Source organism: Danio rerio, chromosome 21, assembly GCF_049306965.1.
Source record: "Danio rerio strain Tuebingen ecotype United States chromosome 21, GRCz12tu, whole genome shotgun sequence".
Taxonomy (NCBI): Eukaryota; Metazoa; Chordata; class Actinopteri; order Cypriniformes; family Danionidae; genus Danio; species Danio rerio.
Genome location: NC_133196.1, coordinates 34,246,343 through 34,262,470, shown reverse-complemented (window position 1 = coordinate 34,262,470; position 16,128 = coordinate 34,246,343). Strand labels below are relative to the sequence as shown.

The window sequence follows — 16,128 nt, the reverse complement described above, 5'->3', positions numbered from 1 at the left end:
AAGAAAGAAAACCAAACAAGGAACACAAGGAACAGAGGCTCTCATATTCTTTTTGATATGTCATATGTTCAGACAGTACATTCATTTAACTAATAATGTAGGATGAAACAGTTTTGAAAATGAACAAAACTGTTAGCTGTGACTGGCATCTTAAAAAAGAAAGTATAATAAAGCTGGCTACATTAATCTTCTGTAGAAACTGCAGGATCTACATCGTTGCATCGAAACATTTCTGTATTAATGGCAGAGCTGGATATAGTAGATCAGTGGTTCCCAAAGTGAGGGTCAAGGGACAATGACAGGGGGTCAGCTGGTGATTTCTAAAAGTCAGAATAATTTAATTAAACTATTAAAATTACCATATTTATCCATAACCCATGGAAAATAAAAAATAGTAGTTTTTAATATTAAAAAACAACAACATGCAAATAAAAATGTAGTGTTTGTGGAAAAACATCTTTGCAAAAATGTAAAAAAAACATTTTCCTATCACTCTGGGTTTTTTTTTTCCCCAACCAGTTTTTTTTTTCTTCCACCCATCTTTTCCCCCACCAACATGTCCCTTTCGGGTCTCCGTACAAATCCTATCATTATTTGTTTAAAAAAAAAATAAGATTAATAGATCACAAAAAGTGCTTAAAGTCACTGAAGCACAAAACAAAAAGGAACAGAAATCAAACCTGATGATTCAAAGTAAAAGAAATTAAATAAACTATGTATTCACAAGAAAACAAAAGCTGGCAGGGAGAGAGTTACTGTATTTGACAATAACATTGTTCATAATTTGCATACAAAACTGCTTTTGAGTTTTACAGCCTTTATTGTAGGTATTGTTTTCTGAGTGGTTTTGTTTAAGTTTTGCTAAAATGTTGGTGGAAGCATGCTTTTTCCAAAGAGCCTGGGAGATTAGTTTTAACGAAAAAAAAAAAAAAAACTACACTGTAAACGATTTCTTGTTAAATTAACAGTAAGTTACTGGCAACAATTATCCAGTAGCTGCTGTATTTCATAAAACAGTAACATTACTGTAATACTAATTACATTAGTATTACATTTACTGTAAAATGTAATACATCATTTTACTGTTGTTGATTTTTACTGTAACACCAATTACAGTAGTGATACACATACTGCAAAAATGAAAACAGTATTTTATTGTACATTTTTACCATGAAGAACTACGGTATTTTAACGTTACTTTCATTATTACTGTATTGTATTTTACAGTTATTAAATGTTATTTTATTTTATTTAATAGTGCTACTTTATAATGGGTAATAATGTTCAAAAATTGCACAAGTGTTATTTTAACTGTTCAAGAAATACAAGAAAAATAAAGAAACTGAAACTTTAACTTCACAATAAAGGTTTATTGTGTAAACCATGCTAAAACAGTAGCAATTATTCAATATAACAAAGCAACAGAACACTAATAAACAATTGATCATTAAAACCAGTCAACAATTAATGCATCAAAAATTATTACAATTTTAAAAACAGGTGAAAATACTGCTACAAGACAGGAAATGATGAAGGCCAAATGATGTGGAAAGGGACAGTGAAAAAGGGCAGCAGCACTTCTGATGATCCTGCAAAAATGACAAGCAAAATCAATCACTGAAGTAAAAACTAATCATCCCTCAAACTATTTAATTCATTCAGAAACGAAACACTGCACTATTGTTTTATATATATATATATATATATATATATATATATATATATATATATATATATATATATATATATATATATATATATATAACAGTTATAATATATATAACAGTTTTTTTTAATTGTTTTTGTTGGTGAAATACAGTTTGTTGTCAATTCGAAATTACACTACAGTAATGGGAAAAAGATCAGCGGGCATTGTTCTTGAAGATCGCTAGTCAGGTGTCCACACAGGTGTGTAAAAAATAAAGTCTCATCTTAACTTAATGTCCGACTCTGTATAGCTCGAATATCTGATTCCATGATCACACTACTAGTCCACGGATTTAAGAGGGGTAAACACAGTTCATTCTCACTTTAAGAGGCTACATATTTAAAATTAAATAAATAAAAATAATCTAATTTAACGTGACTAATGTTAATTAAATACTTTTAGGCTTTTAACACGTATAAATCCACTTCTAACTTACAGATAAGATTGCGTTAGAGAACATGAAAGCCGTGGGTGATTTTTTTAAAATAATGCTAATGATGAGTTACTGATATTTGGTTTGCATAAAACAAAGTAATCACTAAGCATTCATTTTTGGCAAAATCTGCAGAGAGGCTCAGCGACACGAGGAAATGTGTTAAAGTTGAGTAGAGAACTAAAGAGCAGTCTAGCCTACTTCATGAAATGTTTGTGGTAATATTCTGCTGTCAATTCGTATTACTGTATTTTAATATGCAGCAGTGATGGCATGTCAGCGAGACAAATAAACATTTTATCGAGTCATTTCATACAGTTTATTTGTTAATTTTTTTTTATACAAACCCTCTAGTGACATTTCCTCAACCTAAATCATCATAACGTTACTGTGCACAGCATCAGTAAAACGTTGAGAATAATTTAAATACTTAATTTTTAAAAACAGTCACTGCTGATTAGAAACTAACATTAAAGCTAAGCTTACAGAAATCCTGTATGCATGACAATATAAAGATGTATTACTCACTGATGTCGAAGCACTTCCAGGTCATCAGAGATGTAGACAGGACAGAATATGTGCTATCAAATGAGCTCTTGTGCAGCCTTTGTTGGACATCCAGGTAGTATGTTCACCCACACTGTAAGAAACAAAAACAGAAACAATTTATTAAAATGTGAGGGATAGTAAACATGTTTGGTCTACAGAGAGAAGAAAATGTTTACTTTAAGCATTGATCCTAATGAATCTATTTCTCAACTACATTTAACCTTATCACGGAAACAGCATTTTTGAGCTTTTAGACCAGGGGTGCTCAACCTTGTTTGCTTTAAATTATAATTAAAACAATAAATCTCTATGTCAAATAAAATACTTCAGATCTAAATAAAGCAGGTGCTTTTACCTAAAGGTTCCTTCCCTCCAGTTAGTTTGGCTGCAAATCCCTCCACATCTGTGCTTTATTCGGTTCTTGTCTTAAGAGTAACTGGTGTCACATTCCAGGTTCATCACAATCTGAGCTAGAAAGACAATATGGCAAAAGACAAGACATATATAAATAAGTCTCAGAATAAAATATTTAAAAGGATAGTTTACTTTTTTGCCACCATTACTCCATGTGTTTTAAATCCGTTTAAATTTCTATTAAACACTAAAGCAGATATTTTTAAGAATGTTAGTAACCAGTAACTATTGACATCCATATTTGAACCAAATTTCTTTAAAAAATACGAGTTTGTGTTCAACGGAACAAATTACATGTATAACTATTTTGAAACAAGTGGAGGATGCCAAAGATGCTATTATTTTCATTTTGGGGTAAACTGTCCCTTCAATTAAAGTGTCAAGCAATAGTCATACAATCTGATGTATCGCTTGAGGAAAACTAAATCAAGTACTTTCTTTGAACAAGCAGAATCATTATGCCATTGTATTTTACATTTTCCCACTATAAAACGATAGCTTCACCATGCAATCTATGTTAACACAAAAATGAATAGCATAAAATAACATATTGAACTAAACTTACAGTTTCCAGGCTGTTTGAAAAAAAAAACACATACGCCCAGTAAAATTGCTAATAAACACAAAGACAACAGTTATAGAAAAAAATGTTTGTCTAATATTTACTCAGCACTTGGTAGGCAGATAGCATAGGCGTGGCTGTTTTAACACCAGATTTTTTTTTATCTTAGGAACTGCTGGAAGAAGAAAAAGAGGTTGTACATGAAACTCCTCACAACAAATCTGTGAACAACTTGAAAAATCTAATCAAAATGAGGAAGACATCAACATTACCTTGAATAATCAAGTGAGGAGAGATTGGTAGCATCAGTTTTTCAACATCAATTACTGTAGCTGAAAAACAGATAAATATGAGTAAAATAAGACTTAACATTAATTAATCTAAATCTATGGTACAACCATACCAATCTGTATGGGGTTAAAATACATTTGTACACAAATCATTCCCTGACCCCATCAATTTCTCTTAGAATAGGATGGATATATATATATATATATATATATATATATATATATATATATATATATATATATATATATATATATATATATAGTGATAATGACTTTGGCTTATATCTGTGTCCTCAGAACGTACACTCACTTCAGGTACACCTGAACACCAAAAATTAAATGTACAATCAATGACACACTATACATCAAGCTCATTAACATTATTGAGAAATAGACAATTAATATGTATTTTGTTAATATTAACGTTAGCTTAAAATAATTCAACTGCATTTAATTTTCAGCTCCATTTAATAAAACAGTGAAGACTCATTTCATTATGAGTTTAGTTTAAATAACTAACTTACAGTTGAAAAATTTTACCATAATGATAGCTTAGTCATAATGACTAACGTTATGTGAAGACCAGAGCTTACCTTAACGGTAAACGTTTAACTTTTCATGGTGACTTCGCCTTCATCTCAGTGTTGTGCTGAAATAGAGAATTCATTAATGCAGTTACAATAAGTTAAAGTTATGTTTTTTCAGGTAACTTAGCGTATGGTCAAAAACTCACTAAAGATAAACTCACTGTATCTAATACCTCGCAAACACTACAATGACCGCCTGGCGTCTGTTATTTCTTGTTTAAAATACCGTTTGTTAACGGGACAGCGTGACAAAACATAAGAACCTACAACTAATGTCACTTGGTTAATTCTTTTAAATTACACACACAATACACAGAAATACTTATAAAACAATCCTTTAACGGACAGAATTTGACTTTAAAACACTTACCGAGGATGAATTCGCTGGATGAAAGACGACAGGTGAATTTCAAATTAGGAGAGCCGTTGCCTGCATGTCGAGTCGTGTCCGTTCGGTTCTATGAATCGGCTCCTTAGTGAACAGTAAAGAATCGAATCCGCCTAAAACCGATTCCTTTTTGTATATGATTCATTACTATTTCGTTATACTGCTTGGCCACACGCATTTATACACTAATTATACACTAATTGCATATTGCTGAATGTGCTTGTGAACACGTGTGATCAAATAATTCCCGAGCAAACGGTTCAATTCGGTTCAATTCGATTCAGAGTTGCTCGAGTGCTGAACCGAACCAGTGCAAACGTGATATTGATTACAATATAGTAACATTGTTTTTTATTCACTTTACCAGCGAAATTATTACATATATCTGACCTTGACAATAAGAATAAAGTTCGTTTGAAGTGTTTTGAGAATTATATATAAATATTTTTTTTTTTCTCCCAGAATTCATTTCACATCAACAAGCAAATGGTAATGGCGGATGAGAAAGCCCAGCTAATATTATAAATATTGCGTTTAATATGTCACGAAATGAAATTTTAACAGTGTTTCATGCGAGAATGTAGTTCTTACAAACTCAAATCTGTGGTTTATTTATAGATATCATGCGTAAATTTTAAGCGTGCTTTGCCGATAGCGGAGAGTCTGACCTCCAGGGTGTCCATCATCACTCATGTATCCGGCGAAACGAGGTTATAATCGGCTAGACATGTGAGACTTGCCCCGGTCTTAGATGGCTCTATAATGAATGTGTTATAAAATTTAGTTTTAACCGTTTTTCATGCGGGAATGTAATTGTTTTAAACTTAAGTCTGTGGTTTATTTATAGAGATGGTGGGTATTTTAAAATATTGTTTTGAAAATGCGGAGATATGTGACCTCCATGGTGATGACGGGTGCCCTAACCTCATGAATCCGTCTAAAGCAGGCTGGTCATTATGACATTTAAGCTGACTTTGGTTTCATGATGAATCAATTACTTTTGTTCCAGTTTACGTTTTGGTTAAGCACAAAGTTATGTTGATTAAAAATGATTTAATATTTTCATGTTAACCTTATAAAATTAAGGTGCAGTACACCCAAATATGGAAAACCAGGGGACAGTTTTATGCACTGAACAGTCTGAAGAAACTGGTTATTTTATTTTTCTTCTCAAAATACTTTGTCAAAAAATAAAATAAACATAATAATAATAATATAAAGTGTGTGTAGAGTTTTTCATGGTCATTTGCAGTACTGTATTTAGATGCACAGTAACTGATTTTTCCCCAAAATTCATTGTAAAATCTGCAGTAGCATACTGTTAATCATGTTCACAGTATGGAAATGTTGAGAATACATTATCATGCTGTGAAAACAGCAATATATACAGTAACACACTGTGCACAGCTTATACAGTAAACAACTGTTGAGAAATGCAGTATAATACCGTGAAAACAACAGAAATCGTTTACAGTGTATTTATTTCATTTAACATGTTAAATCACAGTTGAAATTCTACCAAACATTGCAATGGATTGCCCATAAAACTGTATCAAATTGTTTTACAAAAAAGAAATGGAAAGTCATGAGACAGTCAAGGCCAGCACAGAATGGAAGCTAGAGGAAGAATTATGCTTATACAGCAAATGCAATCCACTGCATCAACGGCTTCTGAAATTACCCGCCACTCTATACACAGGGTCAACATCTCTATGAACGGCAAACCCATTGCAGACATCAAAAGCTACTGTATCTCACAGAGACACGTGTTTGTACACCAGTAACTTATCTTTACTCCGTCATTCCTAGGTTCTCCAGTACAGTAAGAGCTTTACAATATTACACAGTTGAAGGTAAAATGATTAGTCTTCTCGTGAAATTGGAATCCTTTTTTAAACAGAGGAAAGAAAGTTTCACAGTATTTAAAATTATATTTTTTCTTCTTCTTTTTTAATTTGACTGGAATTTAAAAAATATTTTTAAATTTAATATTTTTTTAGCCCCTGTTAAGAAATGACAGAACAAACAGTGTTGTTGTCATGGTTGTACTATACAGTAAAGCTTGTCCAAAAACATGCGCTATATAGGTGCATATATATGGTGAATCAACTAAATTGCCAAAGTGAATCTGTGTGAATGAGTGTATGTATGTTTCCCAATACTGGGTTGCAGCTGGAAGAGCATCAACTGTGTAAAAATATGCTGGATAAGTTGACGGTTTATTCCACTGTGGTGACCCCTGGTTAATAAAGAGACTAAGCTGAAAAGAAAATGAATGAATGAATGAATGAAACTGGCCGTAGTGAATGTGTGTGAAGGAGATAGATGTTTCCTTGTTCTAGGTTGCAGCTGGAAGGGTATCTGCCGTGTAAAACATATGTTGGATAAGTTTGGGGTAAATCAATTAATGACTTACAACAGAAACTGGAAACATCAAACCACTAGGGATGGCTGACGTAAATCTGACGTTTCGGCAGAGTGTTGAGATCTCAAAGTGTTTTAAAACACTGCAGCGAAGCACAATCCGAAACACCCAGGTAACATGACTAAGATGACTCGAAACACTCAGGTTATGTGACTAAAGTGTTCCGAAACATCAGGTCACATGACTAAAGCGATTCAAAGCCTTGGCCATTTCAGAAATGTTTCAAGGCCTGGCAAATCTGCGTTTGACTGACAGCTTCGGAAAAAAAATCCCTATTTCATCTAGCCTACTGGACTAGAGTAACAGAGTAACTGTGCAGCAAATGGCCCAAGTTCAAATCTCGATTTCAGAGTACAAACACTCTGAAATAATGACTTGTTGTATTTTATTAATGTTACCTTTTTATGACCAAAACAAGACATTTATTCACAAAGTATTAATTTGCATGTCAGACCAATGTTAAAACAAAACACGCAACAAGTACAAAGCATTTAAAAACTAACATCTATAGCTGCATCTTCCGGGATTCGAACCCGAGCAATTTCACTCCAGAGCAATTCATAAGCTTTTTTTTTTAATTCATAATTCAAAGCTTTGACACATTTGTTTCTACTGTTTTAGTGTTTCCATGAAATCTTGCTTTGCCCACCACTACAAACCACAGGCAGGACAAGAGGTTGTAGCAATACAGTTCTAGACAAAGACATAAACTGAACTCAGGGATACAAATACACAAAACATGATTAAACAGATTACAAACCAGGGCATGACACAGGTGGAACTACTGAAACTAACAAAATGGTGGAAAACTGAACAAAGGAATCACATGACATAACAGAGAGCACATGGAACACAGCAAATCAGGAATCACATGACACAAAAAACACAACACAATAGAAGCGTTCGACTTGAACCACGGCTGCAGCCGGTGATCAACAAGATTAGCCGAGCGCAGGCCGGGGCAGAGTTGAAATTGGAGCCATCAAGCTGGACACTTCGGATCTCAAAGTTGCGGCAGTCATGATGGCCAATCACATGCCGTCATCATCATCATTTTTTTTTTTTTATAACAACAAAAAAAAAATACAGTAATAAAGCATAATACAAACAGAACAATACAAACATATATAAAATGGAATACAGTCACTACAAACTACAGTTCATTTTTAAACAACAAGGGAATTATGAATTAAATATATAACAAAATCATGAGAGAAATGAGGGAAAATGAGAGGGTAACATAAACTTAAAAACAAATAGGCCTATTAAATACAAAGCAATAAGTACAAATTCTAGGAGTTTAAACATCACTCTTTAGGCTAATACTTCTTGTTTGAGTATGCTAAAAATGGGTTTACTTTCATTTACATTTATAGATATAAAACTTTTCAATATATATTAGTGTAAAACCCCAAACAAGTTGTTTTGATTAAGTCTTAAACAATGATTAAGATTATTTTGGATAATGAAAGCATTTTAAAAAAGCACTTTAATCCAAAAAGATTGAATTAAAGGACATTCCCAAAACAAGTGAGCTACACTTTAAGTAGATTTGTCCCAGAAAGAGCAAGGTACATAAGTGTCACTTTTAAATTTTATAATAATATTAATCATTTTAGAATTATAAAATAAAATAGTTCTTTAATTTCATTTGTAAGAAACCTTTAGGATGCCTTAAATTATTTTATTACAAGTCTGTAAAAGTTTATATTTATTATTTTGGTTATTCACTAAAATATATCATTTAAATTGTTCATGGAGCTGAACGCAGTAAATAATCTGAAAAAAAAGGTCAAAAATAAACCTTTGCAAAAAATCTAGCCTTTATAAACAAATTATTTAACAAAAGATGATACTGCAGAAAAATATTTCAAGTCTTTTAATAAGCAAGATATTTACAAGATAGAGATGGCATAAAAGTTAATTGTTTGTTTTGAAATTGTCCAATAATGATCGCAAAACACACGTGATTGTTGTCATGCGGTTAACTCAGCCAATCGTGTAATATCGGTGTCGTCATCACAGCTACCGCAGCCGTTCTTCAGGCGCTGCACCAACTGAGCCCGCCATCTGATCTCAGAGCGCTGTCAGGGTCACGTAGCATCTACGCAGCATCAAGCCGGACAAAGTTTTGGCATGCACCACTTAAAGATGCACACCTACTAACAACACTCAAATTGTGACAGTTGTCCAATGACTTAAATTGCCTAATTAACTGAATTAACCATGTTTAAGTTGCACTTTAAGCTGAATACTAGCAAAGGCTAAATAAATTAGCTATTATAAATGAGTAATTAAAACTACAATGTTTAAAAATGTGTTGAAAAAGAAACATTTATGAAATATTTGAAACAGAATTCTATTAATTTTAACAATTTTATAATAATTTTGCCTTGAAATAAAAAGAAAACTACAAAAAAACAACTATCCATGGATTACACATCACTAAATGTCTCTCTACATGGAAAAGGCCCCTGATTTTGATGGAGACTCACTTGGAATCTAAATTCATGTAGCAGGACCACATTCGAGCAGCATTAAAATGTAATTTTTTTTCAGCATTAATCTGTTTTCTGTAAAATGTAATCTTCCCATGAGTTTAAGGCCATGAGTGTTGCTATACCATTGCAAGCTCCCTCTGTTGGCTTTAACAGTCATCGCCACAAGCTGTAATGTGGATGAAAATCTTATCAAGAGCTTGTTAAACTACCTACTCTTACTCCAAACAAATCGAAGTCTGAAAGCGATGCAGTCACATTGGTATTGATCTTGAGCGACAAGTCCATACGAAGCAGATCTAAAATTAGCCATCGTGTGGGAGAGCAAACTACAAAAAGGAAAATGATAGACTTTTTTGTTGATATTGCTTTCAGTATAGTGAGTTTTATGAAATGCAAATAATGCACTGAAGGTCCTGTTAATAGCAGATAATAAAGCTGGAGTAGTTTTTTCAAAACATGCAACTGTTTATTCAATTTCATTTTGTTCCATATCTGTATTGTTTCATTGAAAAACAATGAGGGGGGAAGATTATAATGTTATTTTTTTACTTAATCATGCTCATTTGGAGACACTCAAGCTGAAAGAAAGAAAGAAAGAAAGAAAGAAAGAAAGAAAGAAAGAAAGAAAGAAAGAAAGAAAGAAAGAAAGAAAGAAAGAAAGAAAGAAAGAAAGAAAGAAAGAAAGAAAGAAAAATTCACCTCACTGCATTTGTTTCTTCGGAAAACATCCACAGCCCACACATAATGCATAATTATTGCATCAAATAAGAAAACAAAACAATTGAAAAAAACTCCACAAATAAATAATGAAGCTACATTATTTGTACTAGTCATTATTACCAATATAGAATGATACAATTCCAAAAATAAATAATAAACTGCTCTAAAAATTGCTATTTTTTATTTAGTTTTTTTTTTTTACCAATTTAGATTTTCTTATACCATGGATTATGACAATTGTTCATAATTTGATAATTGGAATTTATTTTGTTATTTTATTTATTTTATTTTATTTATTTTTGCTTGTTTGTGAAGTAATTATTATTTTCATTTGTTGAAACACAGAAAAAAGCTGTAAACAAAATTATATTTTTATACTGGGCTGTTGTTGCAATGTAATACAAATTATATTTTTGTTGCCAATAAAATTTATAAGAATATGTTTTTTTACAATTACAATTTCGAGTAACTAAATTTGTACTACTTTTAACTGCAAAATTTATTCGGAATTTAGATTATTTTTCCTTAAAATTACACTATTTTTCATTCATTCATTCATTTTCTTGTCAGCTTAGTCCCTTTATTAATCCGGGGTCACCACAGCGGAATGAACCACCAACTTATCCTGCAAGTTTTTTACGCAGCGGATGCCCTTCCAGCCACAACCCATCTCTGGGAAACATCCACACACACATTCACACACACACTCATACACTACGGATAATTTAGCCTACCCAATTCACCAGTACCTCATGTCTTTGGACTGTGGGGAAACTGGAGCACCCGGAGGAAACCCACGTGAATGCAGGGAGAACATGCAAACTTCACACAGAAACACCAACTGAGCCGAGGCTCGAACCAGCGAACCAGCGACCTTTTTGCTGTGAAGCGATAGCACTACCTACTGCACCACTGCTTCGCCCCACACTATTTTGCATTGTATTATTAGGGTTAGCTTTATTAGTTGCATGAAATTCTAAATCCTAAATCTTAAAAGGGTGTTCAACTACTCTATTATATCTTAAGCATTAGTTGATTTGTAATGTAGCTGTGTGAACATAAACAGCATCTCTGAATGTAATATGCTCAAAGTTGAATGCAAACAATAGGCTCTATTTTAACGGTGTATGCACAAAGTCTGAAGCGCAGGGTGCAAAAGCATTAAGGGCGTGTCAGAATCCACTTTTGCTAATTTAAGGGCAGGAAAATACACTTTGTGACGTGGCACATGGTTTAACAGGGTTGAGCCTATTCTCTTAATGATTTATAGGTGTTTTTTGAGAATAAACCAATCAGAGTCTCATCTCCCATTCTCTTCAAGAGTCAGTTGCATTGCGCCATGGCACATATGCTATTTACATCCCAGACTTTGTAAGTGGAAAATCTGAACGCTTCACTACCGAAAAAACAGTTAAACAGACCATCTGCAGCTCGGGGATAAAAAAAGGAGCCTCCTCCATTTGGCTATTACTTTCACTTTCATTTTCTCTCCTTTGTGGATAAGGAAACGTATAGGACGCACTCACTGAAGACATCCATTAGCCTACATTAGTCTAGTTTGTTAAGCACAAAGATTTGTTTTAAAACTATTTCTCAATTCAGTTCTACTGCAAATGAATGAATGAACAATAATAACGAAGTAATTTTGGAGTAATATCCAAAGACACGTCCTATGCCCCATATTGTCCAAAACCTGAGAGGTGGACAAATCCAAGCTTGTTTTTAGTAAAAAAAATTTAAATATGCATACAATAAATAATACTAATAACAACTAATATTAATAACATTATACAAAAGCAAGTTGTTGTGAATACACTGAAAAAAGCCCACCGAGATGAAGAAGGCAGAGAGGTACTGGTTTTATGCAGAAAACATAAATTTTTGTAACATTTTAATCCTTTAATTATTTTCCATTTGTAAAGATATTTGGGTATTGCTGTACATCCTGTGTGTTTTAAGCAATGTATAACCGATGCACATAACTGATGCGCTCTGCGCTGGACTTTAGACCTGCTCTCAGCTGGTCTATTGCATAGTCAATTTTAAATCCTCCAAATAGCAAAGGGCCAACAATGCGCATTAACACACCTCTTTTCTAGACCGAAACACTCATGAGTTCACAAAGTGGTGTTTAAACAACTTAGCAGAAGACTGGAAAATTGGTCTAAAATATCCTCACGTCGTGGAAACGCATCTTGCGCCTTATGATAGGGCCCATTGACTTTTACAGAGTTAGCTTAGCAAAGCCTACAACAATCGAAGTTTGGGGACTACAAAAAAAAAATACATCCAGGTTAATGAGAACACAAATGCTTCAGGTTACATGCATACACCTCACGCAGACAACCCGTGCAGCAATGGGGCGTGGCCAGAGGCTCTGTAATATTATAGCAGAGAAAGTTAAAATGTCATCCAAACGCTGCTTTTTCCACAGAACTTGTTCTGTTTCTGTATTTTGGCTTCCAAACGACACAACACAAAGAGAGAAGTGCTTATAATTTAATTTGAATTATGTTCCAGAGAATTATAAATAAAACATATAAAGCTAGCATTTGACAAAGGAAAGTTTCCAGAATCTCTCCCAGTTAGTGCTTCATTCAGCTAAAAGCTCCTCAAAGAAGGAGCAGCTCCAACCACAATAGACAAAGCTGTGGAGCTACAACCTATTTTTATTTATTTATTTTTTTTTTAGGATTGATCTATTACATGATCTGTTACATATTACATGGTTTCTAGCGTTAATTGTATGTTGTAGCAAGAAGGTAAACAAGGATGTAAACAATGGCAAATAGTTTAGCAACAAATTCATATTTATCTGCCAAGGCCCTTTAAACAGTCACAATCTTCAGCAGTGGTGAAGTGTGTCTTTATGCGGCTGCTTTCTGTGCATTCTACATCTTAAATTAACAAACTCGCAAAATATATGTGAATGTTTCATATTACTTACACATGCTTATAACCTGAATATATATTAAAAGACACTGGTCAGATTTTATTGTAGAGAGCAGGAGTGAGGTTCAGCTGTGTCCTCTTCATTTTATGTCTAATTCAGGCTCAAACTGACACGACTACTCTGAATTACAGTATTTACACAGCAGAAGCAAATCGCATGCTAGTGAATGGACGTGACTCTTCCTGGTGATGTAGAGCCTATCCTCAAATCACAATTCATTATGTTAGCAAACCAATAAGAGCTTAAGGTGGGCTTTCAAAAAAATTAGGACACATGACTGTCGTTTTCATGTTAGCTGAGTAGCAGTATTTAATTAAAGTAAGATATATGAAAAAATAGCATGATTTTTTTTACAAATGAAGCATGAGCACATATTGCTTTGCATCTTATAAACACAATCATGCATTAAAAATACACTCTGGACAACCCTTTTAACTGTTATTACTATAGCAATATAATATAGTAAAATAATTACAACATATAAAATCTACATTTCAATTATATGCATCATATAGACGTGGCTATAAAAAATATGTGTTTCTAGAAAAGGCACCCCATGCAAATCGGCAGCTTTGCAAAGTTCTCATGCACATGATGAACATTACCTGTAGGGGCAGTCATGTTTCATTCTCAGCTTTTAGCCTGTGTGTCCACTGAAGTCAATGTCCTATCTGGGGCATATATGTATATACAACCCGGACTCATTCTGAAAACGTACCTCTATATACATTTCTTGAGAGTGCCAAATACGTCCCAGGAGTTACGTTTTTTTTGCTGTGTTTATTTTCGCGAATCCACCAGAGACCGCTGTGTATGCTTTTTGAGATCTCAAATTTCTCTTGCGAATGCCATTCACGCCTGTTGTTCTTGAGTAAATCCACCAGAGGCTGTTGTCGACTGACTGTTTAACTGAATGACTGACTGACTGTCCGATCGACTGACCGACCCTCCTCCTTCCCTAAACTCAAATAATAATGTTTTCTAAAGCACCGACTGACTCGCCCACCCACTTCCCTTAACCCAACTAACCACATTTGACCACATTTTCAGATTTTACCACATTCTCACCCTGTTTTTTTATTTTTTATTTACTTGTTTATTTTACTTTTTGGCTTTTGTTATTATCTTACCTACTTTCTGGAACTGTTCTTCACCAGACTCAAACCCTATCATCGTGGTCAACTCCTCTCTGCGTCTCAAGTCTAACTGAAAAAAAAAATCTGGCAAGAGTGGGAAAGCTGTCCTTACGGAGATAAGTGGTGAGCTGATAAGCACAAAAAGGAACGACATTATACCGTCCCGTAGCATTCATTTTAAAAATGAAAAGCAGCCATACGTAGCTCTGGCTACATAATTCAAGCTCTCCAGAAATGCATATGGCGACACATTTTCAGAATGAGCCTGTGTTATTTATATACATGCATGGACGTATGAACAATATAGACCAATGTAACAGAGCTACACTCAGCTTATTACTTATTGTGACGTACATCACAATTAAATTTTAGTCAAGTGATGCTAGAAAGAATATAAAACCAAGATACATTTTTTTTTAATTTTTAGTGCATTTCCCATGCTATATTAACAACCTTAAATTATATATTGTTAAACAAAAAAGTCATAGTTCTTTTGCATTCATCAATGAATGTCTCCACTGTTTCACCCATTAAAAAAAGACCATATCATCACACACAGTGCTTATCTAATATGCACAGTCCTGAAATCAGAGACTCCGACATGATGAAATCCAATCGCAAGTGGTCAGCAGTGATGCAGCTGACATGCAGCACGTCACTACCAAATATAAACAGCAATCCTTCTCATCCCATCACTTCTGATTGGATCATCCGAGCTGAATGTTAATCCCAGGTGTCCACAAAGACGGATATAGTTGCTGCTTTCCTCCTAAATCACTCTCCTCCATCATGATCCCACATTACCCACACTATAATCTCAATGTTCTGCTATGTTTGGAGCAGCACTGCTTAGTAAGGGCTCAGATGGAGGGCGATAAGCACATGCTACCAGATGTTGTGCTGGAAAAAAGTGCACTAGAGGGACTCTAAGAGGTTTCTGGGCTGCCTGAGAGGCACAGCGCTCCTCTTGCAAATGTCCATAACGAGTGCGCCCGTATTTCCGGAGCTCCCTCGCCATATGGCCTTTACTGAGGCAAAGCTGCCTGCGGAGCCCTGAACACCCACTACAGCCATGGACCACCAGCTTGGAGCGTCCGAAAACCAAAAACTCCTCCCTCGACCATATGAGCATATCCATGGCCGGTGTGTTCAGATGTAATGTGCTGGAAGGTAGGTAAAAAGAAATGTCCTGCATACAGTATAAGTTCACCTACTTATAGTATGGCCTAAAAGCATATATGAAGGATGCCATGTGACATTTTCTTCATTAACGTTTTTCTTAACCTCCTATGTTTATGTTCAGTTATTCCACTTTAAAGGCAATGAACAGTACCTATGCATCACCAAATAGGTAAAATTGCTAAACCTACACCCAAGAGCCTAAGAAAAATGTTGCCTTAAAAAGAAAATTGTAGATGGTGTTTGGAGGTTTCTGCATTTGAACTCTTCATATACTCTTTTT

General features: G+C 34.1%; 1 protein-coding gene and 1 long non-coding RNA gene across 14 annotated transcripts in view; both read right to left on the bottom strand.

Annotated features, from left to right (window-relative positions):
• Positions 1–16,128, bottom strand: part of tenm2b (teneurin transmembrane protein 2b) — a 576,016-nt gene that overhangs the window by 430,212 nt on the left and 129,676 nt on the right. The gene's annotated exons all lie outside the window — the stretch shown is intronic.
• LOC141380021 (uncharacterized) lies at positions 936–5,010 on the bottom strand. 4 transcript variants are annotated; one of them, XR_012397260.1, is made up of 7 exons: positions 4,914–5,010; positions 4,550–4,605; positions 3,939–3,998; positions 3,771–3,841; positions 3,046–3,160; positions 2,670–2,781; positions 1,352–1,589 (listed from the first exon to the last, which is right to left on the bottom strand). It is a non-coding gene; the product is annotated as an uncharacterized lncRNA (long non-coding RNA). The 4 variants fall into 4 exon arrangements; XR_012397261.1 differs by having other exon boundaries at positions 3,771–3,838; XR_012397259.1 differs by lacking the exon at positions 3,771–3,841 and having other exon boundaries at positions 936–1,589.